General features: G+C 41.1%; 1 protein-coding gene across 8 annotated transcripts in view; it reads right to left on the reverse strand.

Moving 5' to 3' along the window:
* Nucleotides 1–11675, reverse strand: part of BMAL1 (basic helix-loop-helix ARNT like 1) — a 47552-nt gene extending 35877 nt beyond the window's left edge. For 3 of the 8 annotated variants that reach the window (XM_084519800.1, XM_084519790.1, XM_084519795.1), the window contains exon 1: nucleotides 11448–11541. The gene's annotated coding sequence lies outside the window, so the exon portion shown is untranslated. Of the gene's footprint in view, nucleotides 1–10638; nucleotides 10736–11447; nucleotides 11542–11579 lie in introns of those variants that run through there. The other 5 variants (XM_084519792.1, XM_084519796.1, XM_084519798.1 and 2 more) reach the window with 4 other exon arrangements.
* Between the last annotated feature and the right edge of the window lie 1074 nt (nucleotides 11676–12749).

A 12749-nucleotide genomic window follows, 5' to 3' on the forward strand; every position in this document is an offset into this window, starting at 1 on the left:
TCATAAATATTCACAGCGAAAATGTAAATTATTCTCACAACATTCCCCAAAAACTGTTTGAGGTAATCTCAGGTTTACATCAGCTAACCTGCAGTCAGCAGCAGAACATCACTTAACGCCAGGTGGAAGATTTAAATTCAGCACTTGGTAAACAGAATTTAGCAAGGCAAAGGTAAAAGCTTACTTTATCAGAAATAATACTCTAATATAGGAAACAAGATTTATACGTTGGGTGTTTGCTTTCATAAGTGGAATTTAAAACCCAGTTCAGACAACTAAATTTGGATACAGTGCCTAAAAGGAATAGTATGTAAAATACCACATAAAAGGCATTAGGCACAAACTACCCAAACCAAACATGCAGGACAGCTGTCCCATTCTTCACCAGCCTAAGCACTTGAGTTACTACACAGCTCTCCACTCTATGAAAGTCATTACAGTATTAAATGAAATTTAAAATCATTGACTACAGCTCACAATTCTCTTTTAAAGAGGCCAAAGGAGCCAGCAAAATAGGGAAACTGTTACTGATAACACAAGGGGTGGGGAGGGAGGGGGGAGACAAAAAGGCTTAGAATAGAAAAGAATCCCATCTTTCAGGGGATCATATATTAATCACTATAAACAAGTATTTCTTTTTTCAGGGTCCTATTTTCCTGCAATGTTCATTTCAGCACTTGATCTAGAGTTTTGTGCATTAGCTTGCCTACACTTACTAGAGAAATACATACTTTTTTGCACGTATTTTTCCTCAGTAGCTAATCTGGTGCTCCACTGAAGTGTTTTTAAGGATATCTGCTAAAGCCCATTCAGGTATCTTCAAAGGGTTCTGTCAAAGAAAGGTTTGCCTTGTTTTCTAGTACTGCTGAACAAAAACCTCTAAGATGCTCCACTTTACCCATGCTTTTCCGAATACCAGTATGAATATCCCAGTAATATTTTTAGCCTTCTAACTTTTAAGTTGTTTTGTAGAACGGTTACAAGAGTCGTTGCAGATGTTCCCCTTCTCTGCTGCAAGTCTTCCTAGCCCTCCCTTCATTCACAGTCTGGTTAAAGCTGTGTCCCCCTCAGCTTCCTTCTGCTCAAGAACAAAGCAACTCAGAGAAAAGCATAAAATTTTTATCCTAATACTGATACAAGATTTGGTTAGGTTTATTCCCCTTTATGATCATGTATTCTGATCTCCCCTGCTATAGGCAGCAAACAACCTCATTTGCTGCTTTATACAACAAACTGATAAGCTGTAATTCAGGCCAAAGTTTATTTTAGAAAGATATTGCAGATCAACTGATAGGTTGCAAGAATCTATTACCCTCCTCCCATCTTTTCTGTTTCAAAGCTTAGTTCCTCTTGTTCAAAACTGTCACCCTTTCTAGTCTGTATTTGAGTAGGTTAGCCATCAGCTACTGAGCCTCATTTCACTTTCTGCTGCCAGGTACCTCTGTCACGTCATCAGCTAAAGGATGAATTCAATTAATTGCTTTTTCTTCCCATAACTAAACTGTCATGTTTCTTTGACCTCCCACTGTAAGGTTGTATTTGCAAAACACAGTTTCTCTCTTGAATCCTTTTCAGTTTTCTATAAACTTTCTGAAGTACAGGAAAGTTTTAAAGTTAGGACAAATTTAATATCAGGATTAATTAATAAAGAGATTAAGCTACCTTAGTCCAGCTTGATATCCTTCTTTACTAACTCAAAAATGTATTTGTCCAGCTCTCTGTAACATGGCACTGGGAACAGCCGGTCAATAGAATCCTCCCAGTCACTTCAAACAAAATAAGCTTTCCGAGACTGTTGTCATCTCTTTAGTTTAATATATAGACACATGACCGTTTGACAACTAGTTAGAAATGACACACGTATTTCTTAAGTAAGATCTTATCAAGCAACACAGGCTATTGGAGTGATAATTAAACAGACCAACCTGCTCCACTCGGCTCTCCCAACAGTACCTTCCACCATTATGTGATTAATAAGGATCCTGAATAGAGTAACATCAAGGACAAACACAGGTGGAAATTGCCAGAAACCACACTACTGACTAATCCCTGCTTAGATCAGAGAGTAATCACGTGAATCAGTTAACTAGTTTATTTAATACATGGACTTTTAACAGTACAAACCTCTCTTTGTGGGATTCATGTGACAACTTGCATATTTTTTATTAGATGAGAAGTTGCAAATCTAAATGTTTACACCTCTGTTATTGACAGTGTGATTGCAAGAGGTGTTAATCCCCAGCTTCATCTTTCAGCTGTGTTCTCCCATGTAGCACTGTCACTTACCCAACCTCACACTGAACTCTTCAGAGATGCAAAATAGAGTCAAACTATCCCTGCCAACAACAGCAAAATCTAGAACTTTGCATACATCACAGCGTGGAGATTCGGGGAATCAAACCAGCATTCTACAAAGGAGAGAGAGAGACAATGAGCTCAGCAGTACAGGGCTATGTAACTTACTATGGTAAACCAACAAGAGAACACATGGGTTAATTTCTATAGGGACATTCAAACAAGAATAAGCCCAGAAGGCCTCCAATATAACAGAAGTATTAAAGAGTCTGAAAAGTGGTATTCGTTTTGTTTGTGAACTGCTGCTTTGCGTAAGTTTACTCTTTTTATAGAAGACTTTTTTTTTTTTTTTAAATCAACACTTGTGTTAAAGCAAATCAGTCTCTATTACATCGTAGCACAGTCATGAATGAGCTCGTATAAACGCTATTCAATATTGAGGTACATTTGGCTTAAATATTGTTCTGCATTAGAATGACACATAAAAACATCAAAATAATCCTACTGAGATAGCTGATGTTTATAAACTAAAAAGCAGGAATGTGGAAACTATAAAGATAAACTGAAATGAAGCAGAAAACACAAGAAGCCAGCAGAAATTGACCACACCTTTTAAGGGTGGAAGACAATGATTAGATCAGATGTGGAAATTATTCCGATGAGTACATTATTGGAAAGACGTGTGGAAAATACGGAATGATTTAATAGAAACTTTCATGTTATTGCCAAAGAAAAAAAAGACTCATCCAAATTACATCACTGGGAGGAGTTAAAGAAGATATGCTCTGTTGTATTTGAAGGTGGAAAACTATGGTACTTTGCTACAATAACCAATTGAAATGAAAACTAAAGTTAAAGAAGAAACATTAGGGATAAATGCAGTTAAGTAGAAACCTCTTAGTCCATCAAGGTTCTTTCAGGTGTTGAAGGACCAGGAAAGCTCCCTCTTCTGCTTCCTGCACTTCTCCAAAACCCATTTGCCAGCAGCTCCTACAGACACCCATGAGAACTTGCACCAGTGTTATTTTCTGCCAACACATCATTATTACAAAATGTCACCACAAAACATACATTAAAAAAAGCAAACAAAGCACTTCAGCATTTACAGAGCTGAGAGAAAAGAGCAAGAAGAAACCATACACAGGCACCTTCCATATATACGTGTATGTTTAAATAAAAATCAGAGACCAGTTAAGAGACCAGTTACCAGGCTTTCTGAAGATACCAAAGAAAAGTCACCAGAAAAATGGTTTACACTCACAAATAACAGAAAATGAGACACCAATGGGCACTTTTCCCTTGCTTTCTTATTGAACAGAGGATTGTTTTGGTCCTGCTTCTTTCTGGTATAGTCAACTATTTGGTACTTACTGGTGTTCATATATACTGCAAAAATAAATAGTCATTAATTAATTTTAAGTAGCAGGTACAGATTCTCCCACAGCCTACTGACTTAAAGTTTTTCTTATTTTCCATTAAGTACAAAAAAATAGCTTTTTTTTTTTTTTTTTTTTTAAAAAAAAAAGCATACATCAGAACCCTACAGAAAACAGATTTTCATGTCATTGAACAAAATGACAGTTCTCCTAAAGGGCTATTTCATAATTACATCATGGACAATCTCTCTCTAAATGGAAGCCTGGGTAGGTTTTAGAGAGTGTTGCTTTCAGGAAACAGAGCATGCACACAAACTTACAGCACAATGAGGTCTTTGCCAAGACAGAGAATCATTCCTAAACAGCAACCCAATGTTTTTTTTGTAAATGCAGACAGCTCCCCATCCCCAAAAGGAGCAGAGATGTATGCAATTAGCTTACTGAAGTCCAAACCACCTATCATACTGGTGGAAAAGAAGATCATCTTCTTTTTAGTCTTCTTCCTATATTTCATTTCCTCCAGGTTTCCTGGCAAGCCTAACTGGAGACATGGCTGGGTCTCTGCCATTTTTAAATAAATTATCAGTTTGACAACATATGAGTACTCAGCACTGTTACAGTCAAGCAATCATAGTAAATGAGCTCCTGGGAGATATGCGTATCTGAAACACTTCTGTATTTGCATCTAGAAACCCTGAAGCACAAGAACCAGTAAGGGGAAAGCGAAGACAGTCAGAGGTCTAGCTGAGTTATTATTTTTCACTACAAAAATAATTTAAAAAAATGGCTGAATAAATAGTGGAAAGCTCCACTGTCTAGCTCCAGAGATAAAAGTACGAAGTTGTTTATTTTTTACTGGCTCCTAGCTATCAGTATCAGAACCAGATTTTATTTTTTTTAATGTATTCCACTTCATGGAATAAATTAACCAACAGAGCTTAATGCAATAATATTCTGCCGGAGATCCCCTTCTTCCACAACCACATCGCACTGTAACATACTTAAAACAGCACTCTGCACACTCGCTGCCTCGACCACATCTCCTCCAGGTCTACTTATTTTGTGAGCTGTGCTGTTTCTTGACCTACAAAACCACAAATGTTTCTGAAGCCACTAGGTGTATGGTATCAGTGAACTGAGTAAACTCCTCACCCCAAGACTGATTTGAGATATCTTTGAGCCAAATCACATTCCCCCACTCAGTATGCTTGCTGGGCACCTAAAGCAGAGATGTTTCTGGCTATGGGTTTTCACTTTTTGTCCCATCCTAGTACTTGAGCACAGCCCTAGCGATACCGCCCTGAATAGCGACAATTCCCACACTGGTCCTTCAAAGATTCCCAGAAGTCCTTTGGTAGACTTGAATTCGGGGGGGGGAACATATATATATAAGGGACGCAGATGGAAAGCTTGCATTCTGGCTACAGCCACATACAGCTGCTAAATTCTGCTCTGAGCTGGTAAGGTGATAACCTCTACCAGGAACAGGAATGCTGAACATCAGTTCCTACTTCATTCATCATTTGGAATCTCTTACATGCCCCAGATTGCTTTTGATGGATTTTATGTCCAGAAATAACTTCCTAAAAGATTCTAACTTGCAGTACAATTAATCAGAAGAAGCTGATGAAGCTGTTTTACATGTTGAGCATGTCAACTAAATCAAGAATTCCGCCTGAGCAACGTGACTTTACCCATGTAAATCAGAGCAGGCCAAGCGCTGGTAGATTGCAACAGCCAACTGTTGTAAAGGTCTCCTCTACTTTTTTCTCACCTTGTGATGCTGGATGAAGTCAAAAGTGTTAGAGCAAAATAAATAAAGAGCTACTTCAAGTAGGGAAGTAAAGCAGGCATTTGCCATAGAAGCGTCTCGGAGTAAAGTCAGATAAATTAGGATGGGAATTAATTTGGCATTATTTATTGAATGAAGTAAGTAATTAAGAACCCTTTATTAATAGTGAGGATATCTATATTAGACTGAAGTAGATTTTTAGATGTTGTAATAGTGAAATACTCATCTTTCTTCAGACTGTTCGATGGCCAGACAAGCTGACCAAGCTGCACATCCCAGATGGGAAAAATAAATAAATAAATGTACACAAGCCCCAGGATTTCCACTCCAGATGAAATTGAAAATTCCAGCATAAACTCAGACCAGCCTGAATTCATCTCTCCTACTTCTCTCCTCCTGTTACAAACAGGAATATTCTGTTGCTGGCCTTATATTTCTAATATACAAGTAACTTTCAGAATTTGCACCCAAACTACCAGGCAAGCATTATACAACAGTGCCTTCTGAACAGATTATTCTTTAAATGGCTATTAGAAGAGCAGTTCCAGCACGTCAAATGGTTTTATGGGAGAAGTACCTCTAGAAAATCACTGAACTCACTTGACAAGTTTCTATAAACAAACTGCAATATTCAGTGGCTAGTTTGGTCATTGCTTCAAAATAATGTTTTCAAGTAATAGAAACAGAAGAAATTTTAAAATTAGGAGAAACAACACTATTTGTAATAAAAGTCTTCCAATCTAATGTGCTACTCCTACACACACACACGTCTCCTCATATGTGATTTTTCACTAAAAATGGCATTGTGAGAATGAAGTGTTGTAATACAACTCATTTAAAATTTCCTAATTTTGCGTATCACTAGAAATTACATACTGTTCAAAAACTATTAATTGAAATAAGAGTTCTGCAATTGCAAATTTTTGACAGCATCTAACATCACAGAACTTAGTTTTTAAAATTTAAGGTGATGGAGACTGTTCAAAACTTACAAAGTCATAAGAACCTGGGTGTAGATTAAAACTACAGTATAACATACATTACTCTAGGTCAGCAGGTTCCCTACTGCTCCAAGGCTTTAAAAGAGTATTAAGGAAAAAAAAAATACTGTAGATAGCAGAGCCTTCTAAGGTCAAACTTAAGTAATTTTCTTAACTGAAGAACTGTAAGTACAACTCAAAGATGTTCTTAAATATGTTGAGAGTACAGTGTTGATATTGACTTTAAAACAAAACAAAACTCACTGAATTCATTTCATCTATAACAAGCGAATTCATAAACCCAAATGCAAGGACTACATGAAATGGCTTGGCAACAAGACACATTAGGAAAGGCAACAGAAGAATAGAAAGGCTTCCTGTTTCTCAGTCGACGATTCTAAAACAGCAATGTGAAAAAACCAACAATGGCAAGTCAAGATCAGAAAACATTCTAACATAAACCTCAAAGACTAGCATCTGTTGGCTTTTTATTTTTTGCAATATACTTTGGACCCCCTGATTTTACTCCTGGAAGACAGTTAAACCATTCAAGCCTATGAGCAAGCTTAATAGGACTTTAAAAGGTTATACGAAAACTAATATATACCAATAGCCAAACTGCAACATAAAGCCTAGATCTCAGGAGGATTTAAAACAGTTCTCAGAGGTGCTTGAATAAAGGACAAAAATAAACGTAGAACTTGAGCCAAAGCCATTCTGCTTCACTCTCAAGACAACCACATTGCACAGATGCAACCTGAAGAATAAACATTTTTAATACATATTTTAATACTTTTTAATACATATTTTTTGCTTCAGATTGGAAGAGAAGTCCTGAATTTCCTAAGGCTCCATCAGAAGACTATATATAAGAAAAATCCATTCATAGCAATCCAAGAACAAACTAGTTCAAGGAAACAACAAAATAATCAGTTCTGAAGACAGAAAAAAAAAAATCTTCAAAAGTCATTAAAATCAAAGTATGTTATGTTTATTTTCTCCCTTTTCTTTTCCTATGATGTAACTTTTCCTCTTCACTTCATCTTTTAATGTTCTGCAGTACAGCATTATTTAGCAATTTCTACCAAATTCCCTCTGATCTTGTTAGACAAACTTGAAAAGGCAAGCCACCTAGATGGAAGTTTCTAAGCCAAAGAATGCTTTAGATCAAGAATAATACTTATTTCCGAGTTCTCTGATAGCTTTATTTCATTCTCCCCCAAAACCTATGTCAACCCTAAATGGGTAAAATTATCTGCAGAGTTTTCTGGGTACTCTTGAACTGGGACCACATGCAGTCTTAAAAATACATGGATTCCATGAACATATTTTCAGCTGGCACAAAAATTAGGCCAAACAGCTGCAACTGCATAAGCATATATGACTTACTATAAAATGCCTTCCTATTAAAGTGATTTGAGAGACATGATGGCAATACACACAGCTAAGGAACCACCAAGCATATCCTCCCTAATGTTACAGCAACTGCTCACTGGGAGATATATTTCCATCAGACACCCCAAGTCAGGACCGTTAAGAATTTAGCAATACGTTTGTTCATTCCTTTATACAAGGTGCCACTAAATCGCCTTGGATCTGTGGAAAATAACAGCCTACTAACATTTGTAACAAAATACTGTCAAAACAAACATGAAAACTACAGTCGTCTTCCTTGACTGCTTCCATTTATATGAATGGGCTGCTTTTTCAGTTCGTACAGAATATCGGCATCTCGCACCACATGAAATGTGGCATGTTATTTCACCACTCCAAATCCTGCCAGTGATATTTCTTGCTCTGTAAGTAGCCCACTGGCACCATTCCTGCAGAAGACCAACCTACAAAACCACAGCATGGCTTCAGCTCAGGGTCACAAGTTGTTCTGACACCAGCAGCCGGCCGAGAAGTGTGTCTGACATCAGAGGCATTGAATAACTGCTTCTCAAATGGCAGGAGGCTGAAAAGGTTACAAATTCTGCACGCCTTGGCTAAGAAATATCTTTTTGCAGCTGCAAGGGAGAAAAGATAATCTGAACATAAAGAAGAAATGTGAATCCTTGCAGGCACAGAACGGGTAGGGAATATGGACTGCGCACACATAGACAATATTATCAGCCAGTTCTTGAATTAAATTACACAAACATTACAGGAATTATAGTAACAACTAAAGTAAGTTAGAAACAATACTGAATGCAACAGAAACCATTGATCTTCTTTGGGACAAAGACCAAGATGTCAGACTATTTTTTTAGTTAATAAATATTCCAGACTATCAAAGCAAGAAAATGCTGTTTTGATCTGCATTCTTCTGCAGTACAGATTAGAAAAGAAATTACATTTCTCAACATCTGGTGAAAGATCAGGTTTCCAAGGAGATGAAGTCTGGGCCTTGGATAAGTAGCCTTACTGCAGTTTTCCAATGAATTGAGGTAAAAAACACAGGTGCAACGTGCACTTCATGCTAGCGAGCTATCTGCCTTGACATCCACCTCATTCAATATGAAATTTACTTAAACATACACCACAGGTAACGTACACCTCTTTTGAAAGAGCCACGAAATACCTTCTTTACTTCTTCAAGCATCTCTAGAACACAGACCCTAACATCTACAGTATGATCAGAGTTTTCAATAACTAACTGAAAAAGTCACTGCTGAGTTCACTCATCGTCATCTCACTTATTACATTTATCTAAACCAATTATTTTGGTCCCAAGCTTTCTAAGTATGACAACAGTCAAAGTGAGTTTCAAACCACATTTGAGATATTAAAAAGAGAACTCTTGAGTATTCTTTGCATTCTATAGACTTACTGAGAACAAGGAAGCTACGCAAGCTTAAAAATATGTATTTATTTTGGGCCTCTCTTTGCAATCATTTACATATGCTTTTACACATTTTCTGTTGAAGAAAATTAACTTTTCAGAGAACTTTAAACTTTCTAATACTTGGAGATATAGCTAGCTGCTTTTTACTGCATTTCTGTCCTCTTTCTGAAGTTTGTTGAAGTGCAAACATCAGTTTGTCTATGGGCAAACTGATGATAAAAGTGAAAAGTGTACACTTTACAGAACTAGGAGAAAAAAAGGCACTATGGGATCCATCAAATTAAATTCACCTTGCTTGACCTAACAACTACGTAACCTTTCAGGTTTTCCTGTACCTCCTGTCAAAGCATTAGTGCACAGACAGTGCACTAAATTAGTGCTCTGTGTTGAAAACAAAAGATTGAAGTTGAGCATTAATACAATGCTTTTGTGTTCATCAGTACATAGAAACCTACATGTTTCTATGTATTTCCAGTGTGCTTGATAGCAATTTGCTTTTTAAAAACGTTCTTATTCATCTGCAGCACACAGGTGGCAGCTATCACACTAGGTCCCAGCTTTGTCATCATAGTCTTGGTTAGTGTTAAGGAACTGTGTGTAACTAAGCGCTGCCAATGAAATCCGATGAATGTTCATTTGTTCCTATTGCCGGTTTCCCCAAAGAATCTTTGAGAGCAGGTATTTGGAAGAAAAAATAACATCTCCAGTAAGGGCCCCCCATGAACACCACCTTCCTGATACATATACCCTTAGCAATGGCCCCCAAGCACAGCAGGTTTCCTGGAAGTTGATGGTGGCAGTGACTTGGCAGAGGGACTATTTTCATCTCTGGCTTTGCAGAATTTCAGCTACAGCTAAGGTAGTTTACAGACACTCCTGCGCCATCCTGAGGGGCCTTGTAGGGAAGCTCAAACCAAAGCAGTTATCCCCAGTTTCCAATGGTACTTCTGTCTCACCTAGGCAGTCTTCAGATGGAAATGGCAATGGAAATACACAGCATAAGAAGAGAACACGGGATGAAACAGTGTGTTAATCTCTAACCACAGTATTTTGTTGCTATTTTACAGTCTGTTTTCACACGTAGATATAAAATCATGAATGGTCATGAGAAGTACAAACCCACAAAGCCTAGAAGTAGTAAAGGTTTTCCCCTCAATACGTAAATACGGTTTAAAATATTTGGACGGAGGCCTACAGTTGCTAACGGCTCCAATAACTGTTTACATCTGATTATTCCTAGAGCACACGAAATGTGCATTCTTTTGGGGGCAGAGTTTAACTTGATCCTTCTGTCAGACCACGTACTGAGACATTCAGTTAGTACTAACAGTTACACAAACAAACAGCCTTCCTTTTCCCCCTACAAACCTGGCCACAGCCTGTGTGTTATCAGTTGCTCCCACATCAGAAGCCCTTTGGATGAAAGAGGACCGGACAGTCCAGGGCAGGTCCTTTATCTAACCCACTGAAAAGAAATTAAAATGACATTTCACTCTGAACGTTCAAAGGCCAAGGTTTTGGAAAAATTTCTACTTAGACTCAAGTTTATAAAGAGATTAAAAATAATTTTAAAAGATGATGGTTATCTGCAGCTGACCCCTTCTACCTCCAACACCATGCAAACACTTAAAAATCACTGCGAGCCTATTTGCTTCAGAAGCAAGTACACACACCCACTTGTTTCCTCGCTGTTATTTCTGAGAACTAAACCTTTCCAGAGCTGTCACAACCGAGGCACTGGAGTAACAGAAACTTCGGCCATTAAGAAGGCAAATGTATTCTCCGGGAAATTAAACAAAGAAACAAACCAGATCAAAAAAAAAAAAAAAAAGGCACGCAAAATCCTGATCCTGGGAAGCCACCGTCGCGTTCCCCCCGCCCACCGGGGATGCCCCCGGGGCCGGGAACCGCCAGCGGCCGCGCCTCGCTCCCCCCCCGCCACCTCCGGCTCTGGCTCTGGCCCCGGCCGCCCGGCCGCAGCCCCCGCGCCCAACCGACCCCGCCGGCCAGGGGGCGGGGCGGGGCGGGGGCAGCGGGCGGCTGCCCGGACGGCCTCCGCTCGCCCTCCGGGGGGCGCCGTCTCCTGGGCCGGGGGACCTCCCGCCGCCGCCGCCGCCGCCGCCGCCGCCGCTGCCGCCGCCGCCCGCACGCCCGCCCGCCCGCCCGCCGGGGCTCACCGCCGGCCCCGCGCCCCGCCCGGGCCGGGGGTGCCGCCGTCGGTCGGCGAGGCGAGGCGAGGCGCTCGGCGCAGCGGCCCCGTCCGTGACCTACTTTCCGCCTGGCTCGCCACCCAGCGGCGCACCACTAACCTACTTTCCAGCCAATGGCACCCTCCGCCGGCCCCGCACCGGACGCGCCCGTCCGCCAACGGGCGAGCGGCTCCCCGGCGGTCCCGTCCAATCGGCTAACTGCCGGGCCCTCCCGGAGCGCCAGCCAATCGGCGAGGCGCCTGTGCGCGCTGGTCCCGCCCCTCCCGGGGCGGAGGTGCGAGGGCCCGGATGAGGCGGCGTGGCCGGTGGTGCCGTTGGCCGCGGGGACCCGGAGGGGCGGCGGGAGTGGCTCGCGCTCTTCCCCGGCGCCGCCATTTTCTCCCCTCCTCTCCCCTGCTTTGCCGTCCTGCGCTGTGCGCGGCAGGCGGACAAGGTCGGCGAAATACCGAGCGCCTCCGGGCAGCCTGAATTCAGAGAGTCTGTGAAGCAGGGCCGGCACGCGCAGGGGCGTGCTGCAGGAACATGACCACAGCGTGGCTGGTTTCAAGCGCCAGCACGGTCCCGGTGAGGTTGTACCATCGCTACAGCTCGTTACCGGTGCCACACTGTGACTGAGGCTTCCTGTCCTGTGCTGCCGCGTTACAGGTGTAAACATGTCAAGAAAAGGTGTGTAGACACGTAAAAAAAAAAATGCGTACGGCTGTACGCATGTAAAGAAAACATCGCTGGAGAAGCTCGGCCTGCACTACTACCACATCGCAGTGCAGAAAGGGTTGTGCCACCCCACTGTCACGGAATGTGCGCGCCCCCCGTGACAGGATTAAGGTTTGGTTTCTACTTAATTGGGACTAAACAGGCATGCAGGAGCCCCATGCTGAACGCGCACCTCCTGCCCCCGTCAGGATAGCCCTGCTCGGTGAACCGCCCTCCAGCAGGACAGTGTAAACGAAATATATTAGCCAGATGAAAATGTTTACCATGAAAGCAAAAGAAGAAAACGCATCTTGTTTCAGCAACCATTTTTCTGCTTTGATTTGCTTTAGCGCACAGAAGTTAGGGAGGTGGAGAAATCTCCTTGACTACTTCTTTTTCACAAGTCTTTGTATTTCCATTGTTGTTTCTACTCACCTGCAGAAATAATCTTCCTTATTCATTCAGCCACATATGGACTGCTTTAATGAGCCCAGTCACTGTTGTAGGGAAGGATGCCAAAAGTAATGATCTTTAGTTATTTCTGTAGGAAAGCAACGTGGCAGGCCATATGTCATA

Source organism: Aythya ferina (genome assembly GCF_964211825.1).
Source record: "Aythya ferina genome assembly, chromosome: 5".
Taxonomy (NCBI): domain Eukaryota; kingdom Metazoa; phylum Chordata; class Aves; order Anseriformes; family Anatidae; genus Aythya; species Aythya ferina.